Below are 9418 nucleotides of genomic sequence, written 5' to 3' on the forward strand. Positions count from 1 at the left end.
GCTCCTAAACTCTCCATTTGCTACATGACTCCCCCAAATGCATAGATGTCACAAAGCACATGCTGGCCTCAGAAATGGCATTAATGGTGAGAAATGAGACGTGTGTGCTGTTTACAGCTCTCTGGTCCCATCAAATCAGGTCCTGATTCCTTCCATCTGAGCCATCAAGGAGAAACTACTTAGAAACTTTCGTCCCTATTAGATTTTTCTTTTCTCAGTTTGTTCTTTCCACTCCGTCTTTTTTTTTTTTTTTTTTAATGAATCCTCACCCAAGGATATTTTTTCCATCTATTTTTTTTTTAGAGAGAGTGTAGAAGAGAGGGGGAGGGGAGGGGAGGGAGGAGAAAGGGAGGGGAGAGGGAGGGAGGGAGGGAGGGAGGGAGGGAGGGAGGGAGGGAGAGAGAGAGAGAGAGAGAGAGAGAGAGAGAGAGAGAGAGAGAGGGAGAGAGGGAGAGAGGGAGAGAGAGGGAGAGAGAGGGAGAGAGAGGGAGAGGGAGGGAGAGGGAGGGAGAGAGAGAAAGGGAGAGAGAAAAAGAAAGAGAGAGAAAGAGAGGAGAGAGGAGGGAACATCAATGTGAGAGAGACACATTGATTGAATGCCTCTGCTGGAGATCAAACCTGCAACCCAGATACCTGGACTGGGAATAGAACCAGAGACCCTTTGGTGTGGAGACCACGACTCTAACCACTGAGCACACCATCCACAGCCCCACTCCCAACCTTAACATCTATCAACGCCAGTCTTAGACTGTATCCATATTATTAAAAATAAACACAAAGAAACTCCAAAACACAAGGCGATGACACGCATTACTGCCACAAGTAAGCAGCACTGCGTTCTCTCAGGGCTCTCTCCCCTCACAACAGCCGTCTAACCTGCAGCGCCCTCAGAGGCGGCCGCGAAACCTGATTAGCTCCGTGATTCACCGGCGAACGTGGATTTCCTTTCCTTGTGTTTCTCTTTGCAAAGCTATGTCCAGGCGATCTCTCTCGTTATCAGAACAAGGGATCAAAACCTGAACATCGTACTTGCCAGAGCTCAATAAAAAATGAAATTCCCCGCAGAGCCTGCTGGAAGTTGTCCCAAAGGTTATCTGATTCCTATCACATTTTTTCTCTAAGCATGATCCCTTGTACGCCTTTCACACATTGCTGTAAAGGTAGCTAATCATCTAAAAGACTAAACTAACAACACTGACATTCACACATGTAAAGTGGTTTGACTCTGGGTGGTGGGCACGCGGTGCAATGTACAGATTTTGGTGTCATGGAAATGCACACATGAAACCTACACGATCCTACCAACCAATGTCACCCCCATGAATTTAATCCTTAAGAAGTTATTTCATGTTGGCAAAATGAACTAAGAGAGATACACCGTTATAAACTGAGAGTACATTCTGGCAACCTCACTGGCTAGGGTGCCTTATAGATGTTAATAAGCCTCCAGAACGAGCCCCAGCACTAAATGACATGCAAGCCTCATTTTGAAAACATCCTCATACAAAACGTTGGGGTTTCCTGGTTTTCTGTTTTCTCAAAGGCAGAGATGCCTGGAACTATCAGAACATCCCATCTCATCTCTCCCTCCCTCCCACCCCGACTCTTATAAATGCCCTGTGCCTCAACAGTTCCTAAGAGTACTACTTTCCTCTCTCATTCCGTAAATGGGACAAAGGTAGGTTTACAGTTGTTCATATGGAAAATAATACAATAAATAATAAGACAAGAATAAACTCATGTTTCGAGTAATCACAGCTGTGAACCTACTTTTGCCCCACCCTGGATGTGGGACTTGCGTGTCGTCTCACCAGAAACTCTCAAGTCGAAACAATTCACTTTCGAGATTTAATGTGAAGAGATTGAATGTTAAGTGTGCTACCACTACATTTAACTTTAAAATGAAAGTAAAAGGGGTTTGCTTTTTCCCTCTCAATTGTGAAAGCTATAGAAAAATAAGCAGACATGCTTCCTTTGATTGGAGTTCTAACCGCCACCTCAACCTCAGGGCTGTAATAACCATAGAAATTATTTAAATGCTAATGTGACAGATGCAAGGAGGCCGATTCTGAGCCAGAAACTTTGTCAAGAGACATTGCAGTGTCTACAAGAAGCTACTGAATACAGCTCTAAGAGCACTGAGGAATCTATTCACATCAAAATGAAAAAATAAACCCTAACGGGCAGCGTACACTTGAACTTATTGTGAGTAATATCCTACCTCCAAGCCCCAGGTATAAGGGAAAAGGGAAGTTCGGTACAATGCAGCGTCTCTAAGGGAAGGAAGTGCTCCAGGATTTAAGACCATGTGTGTTTAGGACAGCCCAGGACTCATTTCTTCTTTAGGAGTAACTTTCTCCGGCCCTGAAGTGAAATGGGGAAAGAACTAGAGATGGTAAACCAAAGGTAACTGCTCTTTGCTGTCAAGACTAGAAAGAGCTTGCTGCAGGCAATCATGCTGGGAAGCTTAGGCCTTGAGAAGGAATGAGGGGTGGCAAAAACACAAGTTTCACAAGGAGCTGGAAAAATAACGCTTTACGATGGTCCTTCATCTTTCACGTCAAGTTCAGGGTTGGGGTGTTGGGGTGTGTGTGTGTGTGTGTGTGTGTGTGTTTCCTTTTGTTTCTTGATAACTTTTTCCTTTAAAAACTGTTTGCTGCAGTTTGCTGATGTAGTTCTCAGCCCCTGCCTTCCTCTGGTGACGCTTATTAACGGACTGGCAAAGGCTGGGCGCAATGCACTTAGGAAAGAAGAAATCACCTGTCCTTGCCAAGATGCACACGCTGCCCAGTACCTGAGCGAGAGAGGGCCGGCCAAGAGGAATCCCGGCTTAACCTCCGCCTCCCCCTCCTCCAAGCCCATGGCAAACAGCGGCGCGTGTGCCACTCGCCGAGGATCTGCCTGACTCACCCCCCCTCCCGGCGTGCCAGCCAGAGACGCGAAGGCTCCGGCGGCAAAGTGGGAGTCGAGGTCTCGGCAGCGCCCCACGCCCCCCTCGCTCGTGGGCGCGGGGAGGTCCTCCTCCAGCAGGTGCCCCGTCCCGCGGGGACCACCCCGGCTCCGGGGACACACGTGTCCCTGCGCCCGAGCCCGGCCCGCCGCGCGCGCTGGCCCCGCGGCCCCGGCCACCCCGGGGGCTCCGCGGAGGGGGCTCTGCGGAGGGGGAGCGCCGGGACCCCTCCAGCTCCTCCTCTCACCGCTGAGAAGAAACAGAAAAAAGAAAAAAGTACTTTTCCGCGGAAGCAGCTCCCGCACTGCCCCGGCGCCCAGGCGGGGGGATGCCCAGCCCGCGAGTGGCCTCCCCCGGCCCCCGGGGCGCGCGCCCGCCCGCCCGGCCCCGCCGCCCCCGCCGCGCTCACCTCCGCGGGTCCGGCTTCCGTCGCTCCTCCAGCTTGGCGGCCGAGTGCGGGGCTGCAGCGGCCACCGCCGCCGCCGCCTTCGCCGCCAGCCCGGCCGTGGTGGCCGCCGGAGCGCTGCCCGGGGCTGCAGGCGGGGCCGCGGGGGCCCGGGCGGTGCGGGGCGCGGAGCGAGCGGGGAGCGAGCCGCCCGCGTCCGTCCAAGTCAAGTCACAACTTTGGCGCCGGGAGGGTGCGGGGTGCGGGCTCCGGGCGCGGGGAGGCGGGGGCCGGGCGCGTCCGCAGAGCCGGCGGGACTGGCACCTGGACGGCCCGCGGGGACGGGGCGGGAGGGGGCGCGGGGGCAGATGCCTCCCCGGCCCGCGTGGTGCGCGGCGGGCGGGCGGGCGCCGGGGCGCGTCTCCTCCACTCCCTGCTCCGCTCCCGCACCCCGATCCGCGGGGCTCCCCGCCGCTCCCGCACCCCGATCCGCGGGGCTCTCCGCCGGGAACTAGCGCCGCAGCGGCGGTGCGCGGCCGGGCGCCCCTCGGGAGCCAGCCGGGGCGCCGGGACTCGGGGGAAGCGGCCGCGGCGGAGGCTGTGCCACGAGCGCGAGCCCGCGATCCATATTTAAAGCCGCGAGCGGCCTCGGCCAGCCCCCTGCCCTGCCCTCGCTCGCGCCCGCCCGGCCCCCGCCGCTCGGGCCGCCGCTGGGCGTCACAGCCCGGGCAGCCGCGGCGGCGGGGAGGGGCTTCGGCCGCGCCGCCTCCGCCGGGGGCTCGGGCTCCGCGCGCTGCGCCCGCCCGCCCGGACCTGGCGGGGTCCCCGCTCCCGGCCCGCCGCCCTCGCCTTCCCCGGGTCCTTCTCCCCCGTGCCCGGAGCGCACTGCTAGCCTAGCTCTCCGTCCAGTCCGCAGGAACTCGTGCACAAGTGAAGTTGCTCGCCTTCCCCAGCCCCTCACCCCTCCGGAGGCTCCTTGGTAAAACTTGGGCAGAGCAGGCACAGAGAGGGCTGCTGGCACGCGCTGTGGACTGCGCTCACCTTGGCATGTCTGGGGCGAGCACGGGTCCCACCCAAATCTGCCCTCGCTTATGTCACTGGTGGCTTCTGTCTTCCTCGAGCAGTTTGGGAAACATCTTGAGCCATCATCCGAGGGAGTTTCAGGAGCGTACCCTGCGATGATTGACGTTTACTCTGTTTCCCGGGCTAATGAAGGAGGCTTAAGCGCCCTTTTGTCGAGCAAATAATGCTAATAATATATCAATGGCCCAGCCCGATGGCCATCAGTTAAGTAAACCATTAAACCCTATGAACAGACTGTCAACAAGGCCACCCCTGCTAGACAGTAGCCATTGGGACCACATGGCATGTATGTAGTGCAGAAGTCAATGACCAAACAGCGTTTTCAACAGCGCCCACCAAACACACAGAGAGGCCAAGATAAATAAACTTCCATGCTACCTGTTCCTGGTTCCAAATCTTTCTTCAGCACTAAGCTATAACTACCAAAAAATAAAAAACCTTAAGGAAAGTAATTTGGAGACAGAGGCTTTCTTTCCCGTTTTTGAAAACTGGAAGAAGCCCATTGTACCTCACTCGTGCTTGAGAAGCAGGTATAAGCTGGCATCTTTTTAAAACGCTGGCATGTTTAAAATCCGTGGTTAATGCTCAGAAGGCACTGGGAACCACCCGAAGCTGTCTCATGTCTGAGGTTAAAATGTATTCATGTCATGTATCTGGCTGTTGGCTGTTACATCTGGCTAACATGTATGTTCACACATTTTACTTGATTCACTGCAGTGATGTGAGAGATTCAAAATAGAAGGTGTTTCTACGTGTAGCTTTAAAGCTTTTTGCCTACATAGTTATATTTTGTTTTTAGGCTAAAATTAACTTGCAGTCCCTGAACACACACGGGGAGCAAGAATCAGCAACCCCAAAGCAAGCTCACGGGCGAAAGCTACTTTTGTATTAAGAATTTGCCACGGCTGTTCAGCAGTTTTTCACACTGTGGATTATGTATTTCAACATAGCTGGCAATTTCTCGTTATAATCATGAGCCAGCCGTGACTGGCCAGCATTGGAGAATGTTTGGGAAAGGAAAAGTCCAAGAAACGTATGCTTTTCAGTACTCAGATGCAACATATATCAAACTGTCCTTCCCATAGAAAATAAATAGGTAATCCCTGGAGGCATTTCGCTATCAAGATTGGCAAAATTTTTTCCCTGAAGGGGGTATAAAGTTGGTGTGTGGAGTGGTAGGCAGGGAGAGAATGAGAGCAGGTGGGGTGAAGTGTTGTGTGTGCCTTAAGTTAATGAGAAAAATCTGTCTTTGGCAAAGAGCCAACAAGCACTATTATCATTCTTATTACCTGATGTTTGCTATCCCACAATTAAAAGAGCATGTTCTATTTTCTTTCCTATTGATTGTTGTCCAGTAATTGAGATGCATGTGTTTTGCCTTTGAAAGGTCATTGATTAACTTCTCTTGTTAACTCTGCATGTGGTCCCCTTTGCTAATGTCATTCCTGGTGAGGACAATAAATCCCGAGATCTTTTTTTTTTTTTTTCCTATTCTAAAATTTGAGTTATGTCCCTTGATTCTCATGAGCCTAAAAGAAAGATTTATTTGTTCTTTTTGTCTAGGGTTCACACGACGTGGTGACAAGATGAAGGAACAGAAAAAATTAATGGCATTAGAAAAACAGTGGGAGTAATCTATACTGATAATGATTTTTTTAAAATCAATAACTCTGTGCTAAATGACCTTCTAGAACCCACCCTCCACTTAGCTTATCAATCAAGTTTCTTTCACATCCAAGGTCCTAATCCGGTGCCTAAAGAAAGCAGAAAGATGGGGAGAAAGACTTTTGTTTCAACGACAAGCGCCACCTAGTGGCAGCAGGGGACGAAACCTGTCTCCAACAAGAAGAAAGAGGAAAGCTTTTGAATAGGCAGCCCAGGCATTTCTGGTCTTGCATAAACATAGCACTTTTTGATTCCGAAGCAGGAAGGTTATCTGTGGTAAAATAATACTACTAATAGGCGCTGGGTTGATTTTTCAAAGTAGTAGCATACATATCTGACGGGCAGACGGGATTATTGCCATGGCGAGTTTCCTCAATTTTTGTGTGTCTTTCTACAGTCACATCTCTGTATAACAAAGATCTCTGTAGTTTTGTACTTAAGGGCTTCAGTATTTAAGTTTCTTAATTACATAAGATAAGGAGGGTGATGACTTGTCACTAGAAATTATCTAGAAAGCATTTTGTTCAATAAATAGCAGAACCCATAAATACAGCTATTATAAATGTCCCCCCCCCCATTATTATATTTTATTGGAAAAGAAAAAAAGTGAAAGATATCATTGACAGACTGGTGCAGTCATTGTGGAAACAGTATGGAGTTTCCTCAAAACCTTAAAAGTAGAATACCCATTTGACCCAGTGATCCCACATCTAGGAATGTATCCCAAGAAACCAGAAACAGCAATCAGAAAGGATATATGCACCTCTATGTTCGTAGCAGCACAATTCACCATAGCTAAGATTTGGAAACAGCCTGAGTGCCCATCAGCAGATGAGTGGATTAAAAAACTGGTACATCTGCACAATGGAATTCTACACTCCTTAAAAAAGAAGAAACTGTACCATTTACAACAGCATGGATGGAACGGGGGAGCATTGTGCTAAGCGAAATAAGCCAATCAAAGATAGATAAATATCACAGGATCTCACTCCTTGTGGAATATAATGAACAATATAAACTGATGAATAAAAATAGAGCCAGAGTCATAGAAGCATCAAACAGATACATCCAACCTAAGAGGGAAGGCAAGGGAGGGGGCAGAGGGTTAGAGATCAACCAAAGGACTTGTATGCATGTATATGAGCATAATCAATGGACACAGAGAGTAGGGAGGTGAGGGCATGTGCTGGGGGGTGGGAGCTCCTGGGGAGAGGTCAATGGGGGAAAAGGAGACTTATGTGATACTTTAAACGATAAAGAATTTAAATGGGAATTAAAAAAATAAAGATATTGTTGAACGTTTATCCTGGAGTTGTACAGAAGTATAACATTCATACATGTCTCATTTGGGGGCCTAAACAAAAAGGTGGCAATAGACATGTTATATCTCGTTACTACGAACTTCAAAGAATGATCAGGAATGTTTCTTACTATCAGCTCCTTTTTAAATACGTGGTTCCTTTGGTGGAAGTCTGAAAAACATTTTGCTATACAGGATAGAGATTTTCTTTGTGCCGATATTTGTTTTGACTTATAGTTGCTATTAAACAATCTTGCAAAAGAGTGATCATTAAAGTTGCCACTTCGTAATTATTTTAGTCAACTACTGCATCATGATGTAAGAGTAAGGAACGGACAGAGAAGTTTACTTTTTCTCATCCTGGGACTAGCCTGGGATGAAGCTAAACTCATAAATAGGTAAAGAGAGAGAGAGAGATCATTTAAATATCTTGCTTTTATTTCATTTACACTCCAGAACGTTCATACCCAGCCTGACAAGCTCCTGAGTAAGTTCAACCGACCTAGACTTAAAATCTATATTTATTCCTTCAAATCCCAGGTATAAAAATAACTGTAGCCCCTTTTCATGAGGAGAGAAAGAAGGTGAACACAGTTTTTGCAAGCTGTCAGCATGGCATGGGCTAGGGAAAATAATTTAATTTGGTTAAACAGGGGCTGTAAATTGCTTCACAGCTTAAGCTACCAAGCTCTCGACCATATGCAACTGTCTTTTAAACACATACCTACAGCCAAGGGTTACGAGAGGCTCTGACTCCCCGATCTCTGTTCGTGCTGAGGAAGACAAGTTACTCAACCCTCTGGGCCTTCGTCCCCACAGTGAAATCAAGGGGCTTAACGATCATTGTACATACGCAAAATAAGAATAATTCTGACGGGGCCCCGGTGTATTTTTCTCCAATAAAATGTGGCATAGGAACATACAGGTCTTTCAGACAAGGTATTGACACATTCGTTATGAATGCTCTGCTGAGTAACCCGAGGCCAGGGTTTCAGCCTCTTCCTCCTACAGGAATTCTCCCACGGATCAGCAGAGCCCAGGACACAGGCCTCCCTGTTTGGAAAGGAAAAGGAAAAATCAAACGGAGCTCCGAAGCCTCTAAAACCTACCCCCCCCTGATGACAAAGGTTGGTCTGGTTTGGGGCGAGAGAGCAGGGAATGGCATCCGTCTTCTCTGCCGGGACGGACTCCCGGGGCCTTTGGTCCCTGCTGATCAATGTGTGTGCGTGTGTGCGCACGTGTGTGTCCCCGCCAGACAGAGAGGTGCTTGTTCCTTTGTATCCCGCCAGCCTCCCAGCCTCCTCGGGGGATGAGTGAGCCCGGATGGCAGCCTGCTCTAAAGCTGCTCTTCCTTGTCTCCTGCGGCCTGAGTCCCATGGACACACCTGTTCCACTGCGTGGAGACCGGTTTTCCACACATGAGCTGACCGCTGAATGGAACTAGACTATGACGGTTTTCATCCCACAGGTCTGCTCCCCAGACCAGGCCCATCCTGGGGCCCACAGCACTCTCTCTCCTTGCAAGTGACAAAACAGTCAACACCAAGCACCTGTGTCCAGGCTGATTTCAATATATATATATATATTGATTTTTTTTTTTTTTTTTACAGAGAGGAAGAGAGAAGGATAGAGAGTTAGAAACATCATGAGAGAGAAACATCCATCAGCTGCCTCCTGCACACCCCCCACTGGGGATGTGCCCGCAACCAAGGTATATGCCCTTGACCAGAATGAACCCAGGACCCTTCAGTCCACAGGCCGACGCTCTATCCACTGAGCCAAACCGGTTTTGGCCAGGCTGATTTCTTTGTGGCAATGCTGAAAGGCTGAAATCTAAATGTTAAAAGCTTGCTGCTACCTTGTGGGAGGAAACAGTCTAAGCAAATTTGCCCTTTATGGCTTTTCAATTTCCCCATACTCACCAAAAGATACTCTGTTCTACACAGAACGTGGAGCATGATGGAGTCATCCATTCACTCCACACATATTTTTAAGAACCTACTTAGTGTATGTCAAGGACTCTGTAGGCGATGGC

General features: G+C 49.4%; 1 protein-coding gene across 1 annotated transcript in view; it reads right to left on the reverse strand.

Annotated features, from left to right (window-relative positions):
- Positions 1–3921, reverse strand: part of SLC4A4 (solute carrier family 4 member 4) — a 323102-nt gene extending 319181 nt beyond the window's left edge. Inside the window, exon 1 of the mRNA XM_084889751.1 lies at positions 3360–3921. The gene's annotated coding sequence lies outside the window, so the exon portion shown is untranslated. The remainder of the gene's footprint in view (positions 1–3359) is intronic.
- Positions 3922–9418: the final 5497 nt, after the last annotated feature.

Source organism: Pipistrellus hanaki (assembly GCF_964339955.1).
Source record: "Pipistrellus hanaki genome assembly, chromosome: 1".
Classification (NCBI taxonomy): Eukaryota; Metazoa; Chordata; class Mammalia; order Chiroptera; family Vespertilionidae; genus Pipistrellus; species Pipistrellus hanaki.